Source organism: Pelophylax lessonae (genome assembly GCF_965119305.1).
Source record: "Pelophylax lessonae genome assembly, chromosome: 10".
NCBI classification, from domain to species: domain Eukaryota; kingdom Metazoa; phylum Chordata; class Amphibia; order Anura; family Ranidae; genus Pelophylax; species Pelophylax lessonae.
This window is the reverse complement of record NC_138777.1, coordinates 138720059-138734675: the sequence shown is the minus strand read 5'-3', so window position 1 is coordinate 138734675 and position 14617 is coordinate 138720059. Positions and strand designations below refer to the sequence as shown.

At 43.6% G+C, this 14617-nt stretch overlaps 1 protein-coding gene across 3 annotated transcripts in view; it reads right to left on the bottom strand.

Annotated features, from left to right (window-relative positions):
• Positions 1–13954, bottom strand: part of CTCF (CCCTC-binding factor) — a 299523-nt gene extending 285569 nt beyond the window's left edge. Inside the window, exon 1 of one of the 3 annotated variants that reach the window (XM_082270324.1) lies at positions 13860–13954. The gene's annotated coding sequence lies outside the window, so the exon portion shown is untranslated. Of the gene's footprint in view, positions 1–13765 lie in introns of all 3 variants that reach the window. The other 2 variants (XM_082270323.1, XM_082270322.1) reach the window with 2 other exon arrangements.
• Between the last annotated feature and the right edge of the window lie 663 nt (positions 13955–14617).

Below are 14617 nucleotides of genomic sequence, written 5' to 3'. Positions count from 1 at the left end.
TCCCCTAGAATGAGGAGGGGAGGGGGATTGGGAGTCCCCTCCCACTGCATGTAAAAGCAGTCTAGCGGACAATTATCTGCTAGGATTGCTTTTACATGCAAGCCAACCGCTGGCTGTAAAAAATGATACGAAGATGATGCCTAAATCTGCAGGCATCATCCTGGTATAACCACTCAAAGTCCAGCAACATACCAGTACATTGCTGGTCCTTGGTTGGCATATAGTGTAAGTTTTTTTTTTTCTTTCATGCAGCCTGTGGGCTGAACGAAAAAAAAAAGAGAACCTAACAGAAATCACCACAGGAAAATTGTGTAGCATACACACCATTTACCGCCCAAACATCCAAACTCACTTATTTAAAGCGGAGTTCCACCCTGGGAAAGTTTTTTTTTTATAAAAATTACCCCGGGACAGTCAGGGCTAGTGCATTCCACAATGGCTAGCCTCTGATCTGTCCTGGGTTGCACTTACCTTTTAGAATAAATACTTACCTTGAAAATGTACTGTCCAGCGCTGCCATCTCAGGTGTGGGCAGCTTGAAGCCAGCGCGATCCTCTTCTGTGTCCTCTTCCGTCTTCGGTCCCACAATGCACTGCACCGGCCCCGCCGCCACTTCTGGTGCCACAGCGTCATCCCTGCACAGCTTCTGGGCATGCCCAGAAGCTGTTTAGCAAGGTATGACGGCGCCTGCACCGGAACGGACGTTGGGGCCGGTGCAAGCGCATTGATTTCTGGGAGCGATGACGTTCAGCTCCCAGGAATCATTGCAAGCCAGGAAGTGACAAATCGCCGTGGCCGCTGAGGGGAGGAAGAGGAAGTAAGGCGAGTATATTTTCTTCTAAACAAAGTAAAAAAAAAAAAATTGCGATTATCCATTTGTTTTTCAGGTGACCCGGATGGGAGATGGAAGTATAATTTTAGGGTGGAACTCCGCTTTAATGGTGGGTATACATGACAATATTCCACAAATACCTAAAAGGTATTTTAGCTGCAGCTGTGAAATCAACCTACCACAGCGCTGCCATCAGAGGTATCCATATAGGCTGAGCGCAAAACGCTGTGTCAGAATATATAAAAAAGCTTTACACAGCAGTGTTAATTTTGGCAGCAATTTTCAATTTAGTTTTAGTCTTAGGACTAAAATGGCATTTTAGTTTTAGTCCCATTTTAGTCTTCTGCAAGTGTTTTCGTTTTAGTCGTATTTAGTAGACTAAAATGTCCTACATTTTAGTCGACTAAAACTCATTTTAGTCATCTATAATCGAATGGGTGTAGTTCAATTGTAATTTGTAATGCATTATTTAAGCATTTCTCTACAATTTCCAAACTCATTTTATACTACTGCTGGTCCTGGAGTTAAAAATCTAATATGTTATTATTTATGGTATTAAGCTTTGAGCATGCACCAGTGTTAATTTTGGCAGCAAATTTCGATTTAGTTTTAGTTATAGTCTTTTGACTAAAATGCCATTTTAATTTTAGTCGTATTTTAGTCATCTGAATTTAGTTTTAATCGTATTTTAGTCGACTAAAATTGTGTTAATTTAGTCGACGAAAACGTTTTAGTTGATGAAATTAACACTGTTACACAGTGGCTTTGGCCAAGAGTCTCTCAGGGGGTTTTTACAAGCAGGATACTTCCTTTGTACTGATGGAGACCCCTTCATTTTAACTGTGGCCTTGACCTAAAATCAGGACTAAATAAAAAAACCAAACAGTCACCTAACAGCTGCCGAATAGAAATCAACAGTGAACAGACTACCACCACCTTCACCTGTGCCAGCAAACACCATACAACAGAAACTCCCCCAGTCTAAGCTTTAAGCCGAGACCTGTAATCCCAGCACTTACAGCGCAGGACTCCCACAGGAGGATCAACAATACACAACAAAAAAGGCCAATAGTGAAGATAGAGGCACCGTTGTTTCCCCCTTACCTGGCACTGGCCGATGCTCATGGCACCTGCTTCCGCCAATGCTGCAGCCCTCCCCTCCTTGTCGTTAAGAGTGTGCAGTAAAAAAAAAAAAAAGGGACAGAAACTGTCTATTCAAGATTCCCGCTTCAAACGTCCCTTCGCCGCGAGACTGGAAGCACCGACCGCTCGACCTGCCCCCTGCTTCCAGCGGCCGGAAACCACAGCCGCCACGCCCCCGCCAGAAGTCTCGCCTACTGAGAACAACACGCTCGCCGGCCGGGACCCAGGACTGACATACGGGGGCACCGAAACAGCTCCCCGCCTGGACTGCCTAGCCAGCCAAACCCACAGAACCTGGGCTCACAGGCGGGACCCCTGAAGCGGTACTGCTCGCCTGAGATGGAAGAGCCGGGGACTCCGTAGGACCTCTCTCCCCTGGGTGGGGGTGCTGGGATGGTCATCACAGAGAAAAAAAAAAAGCCAACCCTTTCTCCATCTGGAGAGAGCGCAGCCCCCCTAACTGGTTCCTGCAGCACTTCCACCATGGCAGAGGAAACACAATAACTTAAGGCATGGCGGAAGAGGAGGGATTTAAAGACTGCAGTGCTTTCTGGGGTTTGGGTGGAGCTACGATCTCCAGGTGCTGTCCTGAAAGGCGATTTGAGAAAAACTGAATATCTATAGCAGAGAGTGAGAGTATACCCCCTGGGACTGTCCCATATGCGTAGTTAAGTTTTTGTCTGCCTAGTGTTCTACTCCTGTAGGGGGCAGTATAACCCATACAGTCATGAAGATGAGGAGCTGTGTTCGATAATGAACGAAATCAAATTTTTTTCATAACTTTAGGCCAATATGTATTCTGCTATATATTTTTTGGTAAAAAAAAAAAAAATCTCAATAAGCATGTATTGAAACTTAGAAAAATCACAGGATCTCTGTCTTCCCTACTAACAGAATGGTGATCTGCCTTGTTTACATTGGCAGACCACCTTTCTGCGTGTCGGGAATAATTGCCAGATCCTGCCGTGTTAATTCACAGTGGGAACAGGTCGCCGGGGCCACAAAATCACGTACCTTGTAGGACATGAGCATCTCATTCCACACCTAGAACAAAACTGTTAGGTTGAGCAGTGCTTAGCCATTCATAGATAACTTTGTATCCCCTGAATACAAAGCTTTCTTCTTATTGGCTGAGGCAGGTGGGTTACGTCATCTCCGCCTCAACCAATTATGGAAAGCTTTGTATTCAGAGAATACAAAAGTTGCATATGAAAGGCTGCAAAATGGGGTGCAGAAAGGGGAAGTCCACATCCAGAACACAAGACTGTATACTGTTAAGGTTACATAGTTTACAGAGAGAGTTCAGTGGGTGCACCTAAGGTGTTTTTTTTTTTGTTCAAATCAACGGTCTGAATGACAGGAAAAAAAAAAAAAAAAACAGATTGCCGTACCAACACAAGGGATGGTAGTGCAGCGGCCTGCCCCTCTGAGCTATTGTATTCTGACGGGGACTTCCTGGGGACTGTACCCCCCAGGAAAAAACACTGAGTAGCAATTACAGCTGGCTGAGAGTGCTGATCGGATGCTGGTTTCCAGCATGCTCGGGCCAGCAAAACAGGCTTCTTTGAGGACAGTGGGATGGAGGTTGGCTCTCTTCCTTAACCACTTCCCGCCCGCCCTATAGCAGATTGACGGCGGGAATGTGGTTGTATTATACTGACCGGACGTCATATGACGTCGGCAGGATAATACAGCTCTGGGCGCCCCCCGGGGGCACGCAGAGCGGCGATACGAGGTGTCAGCCTGACACCCTGCATCTCCGATCTCGGTAAAGAGACTACTAACATAGCTCTTTACCATGTGACCAGCCGTGTCCAATCACGGCTGGTCACATAGTAAACAGGAACAGCCGTTGATCGGCTTTCCTTAGTTCGTGCCTGACAGGCACGAGTAAAGGAGCGCTGATCGGCGGCTCCCCTGACGGGGGGGGGGGGGTTTCGGCACTGGTAATCAGATCATTGATGACCCACTATGACCCCAGGGATGCCCACTATGGCCACCAGGGATGCCCACCAGGGATGGCAATCAGGGCTCAGGGAGCCCCCCATTGCCCTCCCCATCAGTGCTGCCCGCCAGTGCCCTCCCTATCAGTGCTGCCCACAAGTGCCCATCATTGCCATCTTTCAGTGTCGCCCACCAGTGCCCATCATTGCCATCTTTCAGTGTCGCCCACCAGTGCCCATTATTGCCCATCCGCCCATCAGTGCTGCCCCATCAGTGCAGGAAAAAACGTATTTACAAAATTGTATAACAAACAAAAAAATTTTTTTTCTTCTTCAAACTTTTCGGTCTTTTTTTATTTGTTTAGCAAAAAGGAAAAAACCCAGAGGTGATCAAATACCACCAAAAGAAAGCTCTATTTGTGGGGGGAAAATGACAAATTTGGTGTAGGTACAGTGTTGCATGACCGCGCAATTGTCATTCAAAATGCAAAAGCGCTAAAAGGGGAAAATTGGCCTGGGCAGGAAGGGAGGAAAGTGCCCTGTATTGAAGTGGTTAACTGACTGTTTTCGGCCCGTGTGTACCCAGACTAACTGTAGGAAACAGTTTGTTTCAGCCAGCTTGGCTCAAACAAACTTTTTAAAGAGACAGTAAAGCTGGAGATCAGCCTCAACCTTTAAGAGCTTGGGAAACAAACTGGAATGTGTGGATAATTACCTAAAAGCTACTTGCAAACACTTAAACAGCACAAGCATCCCATCATCTCATAAGGTTTATTTAATGCTTGTTTTTTTAAGGAAGTCTACACCATACAGGCACAGAAGTGCACAACAAAAAAACAGGATGACTAAACACCGTGAAACCACCTAATAAAACATGAAGCTTTGTGTACATAACTCTTCCAAACATCAAAAAAAAGAAAATAGAATCTTTGTTTCTGTAGTTTGAGAGCCGGTTCACACTACCACGACCAGAAAGTCGCCCCGTGACTTGAAAGAGACTTGTGCACTACTTTGAAGAGACAGGCGACTTTGTCTGTGGGGAATGCCTGGCTAATCTCTTTCTTCTTACTGGAAAGTCTGATAACAAGTCGCTTCAATTAAGATAAGGAGGCGACTCCCATTGAAGTATATGGGACAGTCGGATCACAGGTCGCCTCAAAGTAGTACAAGACCCTTTTCTGAAGTTGGAGCGACTTCAGTAGTGCCAATTAAGACGGCACTGATTGATTAACATTGCTTTTGTTATGTCAAGCGACCTGGGGCTACACAAGTCGCCTCACAAGTCGTGCTAGTGTGAATGGGCTCTGAGGGTAACGAGCAAGTAAACTTCAGCAGTATGATGGAGCAGCAAAAGGTCTGGTTAACCAACAGCCTCTTATAACCCAGACTAATTTTAGGACCATTTGCTTATATTCTGGTTATAACAAATGTTTTTCTAGGTGACGAAAAAAAAACAAACATTCAGAATGCTGAACATTTCGTTTAACCACTTCTTGACCCGCCACAGTAATTATACCCCAGCAGGCCGGCACAGGTAGGCATCATCACATGTACAGGATTGTGCTTGCTCCAGGTTATGAGCACGCAGCTGGCCCATCCTGTGACCACTGTGTTCACCGGTCACAGCGGATTAAAGTTACCAGTAATTGTATGTGATTGCTATAATTGGTATCATATGATCGCTATGACCAATGTAAACATGTCATGATTAGCTTTTCATTCACGAAAAGCTTGCTTATTGTTGTGATCTGAGATTGGCCCAAAGGAATCACATGGTACCTGGCTACCTGTACCATATGATTATCTTTGCATATCAGAGATCATAACCAAAAAGCAAGCTGTGCATGAATAGTTAAGCTGAGGTCAGAGCTGAGAAAGGGGGTAAGCCGCATTTAGAGCCGGTTCACACTCATGCGGCTGCGGCGTTTGCATGTAATGTCGGAGCGCACTGCTCCTTCATTACATGCGATCGGCTGTGCGGTGCAAGTTTAGCCATACACTTTGTATGGCTAAATTCGCACCGCACCCGCAGCAAACCCGCACAGGACCCTTTTTTGCAGCCGCATCAGGATCGGATCGCACAGCGACATGCAATCAAACTGGGGTGTCATTAAGATTACATTGACACCCCCAGCGTATCGCATATGGCAGTGTGAACTGCTGGGGGTGCGTTTGCTACGCGGGAACAGGCTGCGGATTCGCAGCCTTCCCGCATCGCATAAGTGTGAACCGGGGCTTAGAGGTTCCACATCTCTATACGGTCTGTACCTGCATACCCAGTGGACCTCCTTGGTGGATTCACTATCTCTATTTTATGCCAATGTTCCATCCATTTTTGTGAGTACGACGTATACATGTTTTTAACAATATACAGTTTTTAAGAAAAACAGTTTCTAGGTGGTGCGCCCTCTGTATTTTTTTATTTTTTATTTTACTCCTAGTGCATTACATGACTTCTTCCGTGACACATCGGACAGGTACTGGAGATGCCAAAGGAGCCAGGGTCACAATGCCCCAAGTATTCTGGTCTTGTCCCAAACTGACGCACTTTTGGAACTAAGTTACATAGTTACATAGTAGGTGAGGTTGAATAAAGACAATAGTCCATCCAGTTCAACCTGTGTAGGTGTGTGTGGCTGTAATCATCTCACATACCCCTGAATGTTCTGATCCTTGAGATGTACGTCTAATAGTCTTTTGAAAGCCACCATACTACATGCAGAAACCACCTCTTGTGGTAGAGAATTCCACAATCTTGTAGCCCTAACAGTAAAGAACCCCCCACGTTGCCTGAGGTTAAAACGCTTCTCCTCTAATCACATTGTATGCCCCCGAGTCCTCATGCAATCCCTTCGACTGAACAGCTTTTTTTCTAAGCCTAGATCCCCATTGAGATATTTAAAAATTGCTATCATGTCCCCCCTCAGGCGTCTCTTCTCCAGGGAGAATAAATCAAGCGATTGCAGACGCTCCTCATAATCAAGGTCCTCCAATCCCCTAATTAGTTTAGTTGCCCTTCTCTGGACCCTCTCCAGCTCCAACACATCCCTTTTGAGGACTGACGACCAGAACTGGACAGAATACTCCAGATGCGTTCGGACCAGAGTTTTATAAAGTGGAAGGATTATAGTCTTATCTCTGGAATACATCCCTTTCTTCATGCATGAACGATTATTTCAATGTTCACGGAGCAGGTAATCCCAGACGACCCGGTCTTCTTTCTATTACGTTTCGAATGTCCCGGTTAGTACATACAAAGTCAATTATCCACCATATGTTGAACACTGCTAGGGCATGCATACCCCTTTATTGGAAGAAAACTGCCTCCCCAAAAATGGCTCTCTGGCTCCGAAAAGATGAGGAAATTAACAAAATGGAGGATCTTACTGCGACAGCTCAGCACAAAAGCGATAAACATGCGGAGAGATGGAGACTTTGGGATTTGTTTATTGCCTCTAGGGAGGGAATCGCCCTGCTTAGTACATAGCTCTGTACCCTGACAGTTGGGGTTCTTTGGATCCAGCGATATCGCCTGTAGTTGAGACCGTAGACAGGGGCCTTCAGCTCTGTAGCTTCTTACCCTTTCCCTCCTCCACCCCCCCACCCCCATTTTTTTTCCTCTCTCTCCCGTACTTAACTTTCTGTATACTCCTACCTTCACCTTCAGATTTGTCTTCTTAACAAAATGATCCGGAGTGGGCTCCTCCTATTGACTATTTGGGGCGTTTTTCCTTTCTCACCCAGTTGTGTGAAAGTTGTATGTAATCTGAGAGTTGGAAGGTGTCTATCATTGCTGATTATTTTATTTGTTGATTTCTGTAATGATGTGCCCATTCTCTGGATGTTAATAAAATTTATATTTGAAAAAAAAAAAAAAAAATGAATTGCAGGTATGGATATTTTATGCACATTATACATACATAGCTTTTAATCTTATACAGCAACATTAAGTATATTCCCCACCTAGCCGATGCCGCTGGAAATCAATGCAGTAAACACCGCTACTCCAGTGATCTCCACTTGCTTCTAGGTCTCTGTGCTGACTGGCTGACATTCTGCATTCTTAAAGTAAAACTATAGGCAAAACTTTTTTTCCTTAATTTTGGAAAGAGTAAGGGAGGGTTATAACCCCTGTAAGATTTCTGTTTGCCCTCTGTTTCAGTGGGAAGATTTAACTCCTCTTCCTGCCCCATAGCCAAAACAGGAAATGAGAGGAAAACACTACAAATTAAAGGGGACCACCAGGTCGCCAGAACTAGTGGAAGATATCCAAGATATCCCCTCTATTACTTTTCTGGGAGCAACCCAAAATGTGGGATTTTCTTACTTGCACTATTATAATGATAAACCAAAACAGATGATGAATCTTCCCTATGAGGGGGGGGGGGGGGGTAGACAGGCAGCTATAAAACCTGACAGGTGTCCTAATCCCTCTCCACTCCATCCTGTTTTTTTTTTCTTAACCGCTTGCCGCCCGCCGTCATATTACGGCGGTGCGACCATTGTTCTGGACCGCCGTCATACGACGGCGGCACTTTCAGCAGGGCAGGCGCGCGATCGTGTGCGCGCCGCCCTGCACTGCCCCCAGGACACAGCCCGTCACCGGCAGGGGGGAAACAGCCAATGGACATGGCTGTTTCCCACGTGATCGGCTGTGTTCCCAAGACACAGCTGATCACAATAGAGGAGCCCACAAGCCCCTCCGGCAGCAGGGAAAACTATCCGGTCCCGGATCCTCAGAGAAAGGAAGTCGAGTGAGGGCAAGATGGCTACGTCAAAAGTCGTTGCCTAGCAACCAGTTTAAAAGGACGTTTTTTTTTGTTTTTGTTTTTTACTTTTACAACAATTTTTTTTTTTCTTTTTTAGTGTAGTTGTGAGGTCTTTTTGACCCCAGATCTCACAACAAAGAGGACCTGTCATGCCTATTTCTATTACAAGGGATGTTTACATTCCTTGTAATAGGAATAAAAATGATCAAAACTTTTTTTAAACTATGTAAAATAAAATAATAAATAAAATAAATAGGAAAAAAAAAAATGAAAGCGCCCTGTCCCCGTTAGCTCACGCGCAGAAGCAAATGCATACACAAGTCCCGCCCACATATGTAAACAGTGTTCAAACCACACATGTGAGGTATTGCCGCGATCGTTCGAGCGAGAGCAATAATTTGAGCCCTAGACCTCCTCTGTAACTCTAAGCTAGTAACCTGTAGAAATTTTTAAAATGTTGCCTATGGGGATTTTTAAGTACCAATGTTTGGCGCCATTCCGTGAGCGTGCGCAATTTTGAAGCATGACATGTTGGGTATCTAATTACTCGGCGTAACATTATCTTTCACATTATGGAAAAAAAAAAAAAAAAAAAATCGGGCTAAATTTACTGTTTTCTTATATTTTAATTCAAAAAAGTGAATATTTTTCAAAAAAATTGCATTTGGAAGACTGTTGCTCAAATATGGTGTGATGAAAAATATTACAACAATCTACATTTAATTCTCTAGGGTCTCTGCTAAAAAAAAATATATAATGTTTGGGGGTTCTAAGTAGTTTTCCAGCAAAAAAAATGATTATAGCTTGTAAACACCAAGTGTCAAAAATAGGCCCAGTCTTAAAGTGGATAAATGGACAACTTTGTGTAAAGTGCTACTTGGATGTTAGGACTCTGTATGTGGCTAGGCTGTGTAAAAGTGTTACACATGTGGTATCGCCATACTTGGGAGGAATAGCAGAATGTATTTTGGGGTGCAATTTTTGCTATGTACATGCTATGTGTTGGAAATATTTCATAAATGGACAACTTTGTGTAAAAAAAAAAAAATGCATTTTCATTTTCTTTCCACATTTTCCAAAAACTTGTGGGAAAAAAATGACACGTTCAAAAGACTCATTATGCCTCAAAAATTATACGTTGGGGTGTTTGCTTTCCAAAATGGGGTCATTTTATGGGGGTTTCCATTGTACTGGTGCTCCAGGGCCTTCAAAAGTGTGATAGGTTGTCAGGAAATATGTGTAATTTATGCTCCTAGAATGCCGGACGGTGCTACTTGGATATTAGGCCTCTGTATGTGGCCAGGCTGTGAAAAAGTCTCACATGTGGTATCGCCATACTCAGGAGGAGTAGTAGAATGTGTTTTGGGGTGTAGTTCCAAGTATACATATGCTGTGTGAGAGAAATAACCTGTTAATACGTCAATTTGTAAAAAAAAAAAAAAAAAAAATCATTTTGCAAAGAATTGTGGGAAAAAATTACAACTTCAAAAAACTCACCATGCCCCTTATTAAATACCTTGGAATGTCTACTTTCCAAAAAGGGGTCATTTGGGGGGTATTTGTACTTTCCTGACCTTTTAGTGTCACAAGAAATGATAGGCCTTCAATACATCAGGTGTGATCAAGTGTGATCAATTTTCAATGAATAGCACCATAGCTTGTGGACTCTATAACTTTCACAAAGACCAAATAATATATACTTATTTGGGTTATTTTTACCAAAGATAAGTAGCAGTATAAATTTTGGCCAAAATTTGTGAAGAAAAATTACTAAATTTGCAAAATTTTATGACAAAAACAAAGAAAAATGTGTTTTTTCACGATATTTTCAGTCTTTTTTTATTTATAGCACAAAAAATAAAAAACCCAGTAGTGATTAAATACCATCAAAAGAAAGTTCTATTTGTGTAAAGAAAAGGACACAAATTTTTTATGTGTACAGTGTTGCATGACTGAGTAATTGTCAAAGTGTGAGAGCGCTGAAAGCTGAAAATCGGTCTGGGCAGGAAGGGGGTGAAAGTGCATTGTAGGCAAGTGGTTAAAGTGGATGTAAACTTTGCATATCTGTAGTGTTTACCTATCTCTCTCAAAATCCCCAAGTCAGTGTCTTTCTGCTGCTCTTTTACCAGCAGGATAACTTCGGACAAGCTCTCCAACACAGGAGATAAAATCTGCTGAATATTTATATCAGGGAAGGGACTTAACCACTTAAGCCCCGGAAGATTTTACCCCCTTCCTGACCAGGGCCTATTTTGCGATTTGGCACTGCGTGACTTTAACGGACAATTGCACAGTCGTGCGATGCTGTACCCAAATGAAATTGACATCCTTTTTTTCCCCACGAACAGAGCTTTCTTTTGGTGGTATTTGATCATCTGTGCGATTTTTTGATCATGCGCTATAAACGAAAAAAGAGCGACAATTTTGCAAAAATAACTATTTTTCACATTTTTTTTTATATGAAATTCCCCCCAAAAAATGTAAAGAAAAAAATCAATATTTTTTAACATTTTAGGCCAATTTGTTTTCTGCTACATGTTTGGGTAAAAAAAAAAAAAAACGCAGAAAGCGTATTTTGATTGGTTTGCGCAAAAGTTATTGCGTTTACTAAGGGAAAGATTTTTGTCATTTTTATTTTTATTTTTTTTTTTACGAGTAATGGCGGCGATCTGCGATTTTTTTGCTAGACTGCGACATTGCGGCGGACAGATCGGACCCTTGACTGACATGGACACTATACATATGCACTGTTACTGTAAAAATGACACTGGGAGGGAAGAGGTTAACTTTTTGGAGAGGGAGGGGTTAAGTGTGTAAGCTTCTAACTGTGATTGGATGTGGCTGTGTGTAACAGCAGAGATCAATGGTCCTACATAGCAGGACCGTATGATCTGTGCTTTTACACAGGGGAGAATGACAGGCTGCTTTGTTTACATTAGCCGTCTGCCTTTCTCCCTCTCCACCCGACGATCGCGAGTGACCAGCGGACATCGGGTCAGCAGGTCACACGCGTGGGCTGCTTAGGGAACGAGCGGGGGCGCGCCTTCCGGCGGCGCACGCTTGCCCCCTATTGGCTCCCAGGCTAGTGACGTACCGTTACGTCACTTTGCCTGGGAGGGGCTGACCGCCGCCGTATATAGTCGGGCGGCGTTCGGCAAGTGGTTAAGAGACAGATAAGCTAACAGCTTGTCTCTTCACAGTACAGCTCTGCAAGTTTCTTCACTCCTCTATGTAGAGGTGGTGTGGGCCTTTCCTCCAATCAGCTTCCACACAGTGTATGCCTAGACTCCATCCTACTGCTGAATGAGGAAACAAAATTTGGCAACACAATGTGCACCTTCTAAAGAATATAGAAAGCTGAAGACAGCAGATATATATATATATATATATATATATATATATATATATAAAAAAAAAAAAAAAAAAAAACTTATGTTGGGAGATTTGCCTCATCTGGGGTTGTTCACTTCACTGGGTATATGTAATGATTTACATCCACTTTATTGCATCCTATGCATTCAGATTAAAAAAAAAAAATAAAAAATCTGCACCAGCCCCCTAACACTTACCTGAACCCCCACTATCCAGCGATGTCCATGAGTGCCTCAGCCGTCTGGAACTATACCTCCTGATTGGCTGAGGCACAGCAGCGGTGCCATTGGCTCTCACTGCTGTCAAAGTCTGTCAAACAGGAGAGGGAGAGAGGGAGAGGAGGGCAGGGCTGATGTTCTGTTGAAATAGCCAATTCGAAATATCCAATTATGTCACTTCTGGAGCCTCCAGCAGCTGATTTTTGACGAGTTGTCTCTACTGCCCATGCGTGTACTTATACCCAACAGAACAGAAACCCTGTTGGATCTTTCAATGGCCGCAGTGTGCATGCGCAAGAACTTGTCAAGTTCTCCAACAGCCACCAGCATGGTGATTGGAAGATCCAACAGGATTACGGTTATTCTGTAGGGTACAAGCGTGCGCATGGGCAGTAGAGCCAACTCGTCAAAAGCTGCTGCTGGAGAGTCACCGGAAGTGATGTAATTGGAGGATTTCAAAGAGTTGGCTATTTCAACAGAACATTGGGCCGGGGCACTGTGTTTAAATAGATACATGGAGCAGCGACATGGCTGCCCCATAGCAAGCTGCTTGCTTTGGGGGCACTTAACAGGAGGGAGAGGCTAGGAGAGCTTAAGAGTTACCCGAGAAGAGAATCTAGGCTGCAAAATTACTGCACAGAGCATGTAAGTTTTTTTTTTTTTTTTTATAAAAAAAAAAAACAAACAAGACTTTACAATCACTTTAACTATAAAAACAATTTCCATACCTAGAATTAATCTTTACTTTTGGATGGCCAATATGAGCAAGCCTCAACAAGAAAAAAAATATACCCATGTTCGTTTTTCACACAGGAGTCTATATTCTTGTAACCACAAATTACATACAAGCAACGAATAAAATGTGCACATTTTTTATGTTCCTAAAACACCAAACACGAGTTTAAACATATACAACACTAAGAAAACTATGCAATGTTAAAGTTGCCAAATATATATATTTTGCTACTACACTGGCTCTACTTTTTATATTATACAATATTAAAATCTATGCTCGAGATTACTTTTTTGTTTATCTGAACACACGCACTGCATAGAATCACATAGATAGAAAAGAAGCGGGAAGACAGTCCGGAATCCACATTACACCCACTTACAAAGAGATGGCAATAAGAAAACCAAACTTATATGTCCGAGAATGTACGGAAACAATCAGAATTTAGTCCACGACAATCTAATGAAACTGTTAGACGAAGCGTCTGTACAGAAAATGGAGGACAGGCCTACAGCAGTGGCCGATTCTTGTCCGTCCCGCCCAAACCGAAACGGTCCCACAGCAACCTATTCATAAGCCGGAACGGTCAGTTCCAGAGAAAGTATTCCCCGACTTGAGCTCCAGATATTTTTTGCCAAATTACAATAACGATAGAGGGAGACAAACATCTCCGTCAGCCGCCCGAACCGGAGCCCCATCGTGACACCTAGAGGCCGGAGAAAGCTCCTGCAAATTGACTATCATGCTCGCCTTACCTCCCTAGAGCGACTTTTTCTCTCTTTTTTTCTGGCTTCTAGTCAAATTCGACCGACCCAAGACAAACGGCAGAGAAGAGACTTTAGAACATACACGCCTTGCAATATCCAGCTCACCGCTTAATCTCTCCTACCCACTGTTTCACAAAATGGCGGGATCTGCATGAAAAGCGCATGCGCGGGCGGAGCCAAGTGGCTGTTGGGAATTGTAGTTTACGTTCTATACGGGCGGCAACGTGGTTTGACTATAGGAGCGCCAATTTTTAAAACAAAGGGTGGTCACAGTATAATTATTTAATTTAAAGAAACGTCCAAAATGTATTTTTCTTGCTCTGTCCTTGCCTACTTCTGACGAACTAGGATTACAGAGAGAGAGCACTCAGGCCCTGACGTTTAGGCTTTTATTGCCAATATTTATATTGACAGGAGAGAGGGAAGAATCAAAGAAATATGAAAGTAGGGTCATGGGCAGTGGCGGCTGGTGCTCAAAATTTTTTTTGGGGGGGGGCGCAAACAGAAAAATGTAATAGGCATTGCTTTGCGTCAAAAAACGCTGTAAAAAATTGCGTGACTTTGAGGTCGCAAAAGTGTAAAAGGGTATAGTGTGCCCCCTTTCAATGCAGAGAGACCAGTGTGCCCCCTTTCAATGCAGAGAGACCAGCATGCCCCCTTTCAATGCAGAGAGACCAGCGTGCCCCCTTTCAATGCAGAGAGACCAGCATGCGCCCTTTCAATGCAGAGAGACCAGCGTGCCCCCTTTCAATGCAGAGAGACCAGCGTGCCCCCTTTCAATGCAGAGACCAGCATGCCCCCTTTCAATGCACAGTGACCCCCCTTTCAATGCACAGTGAC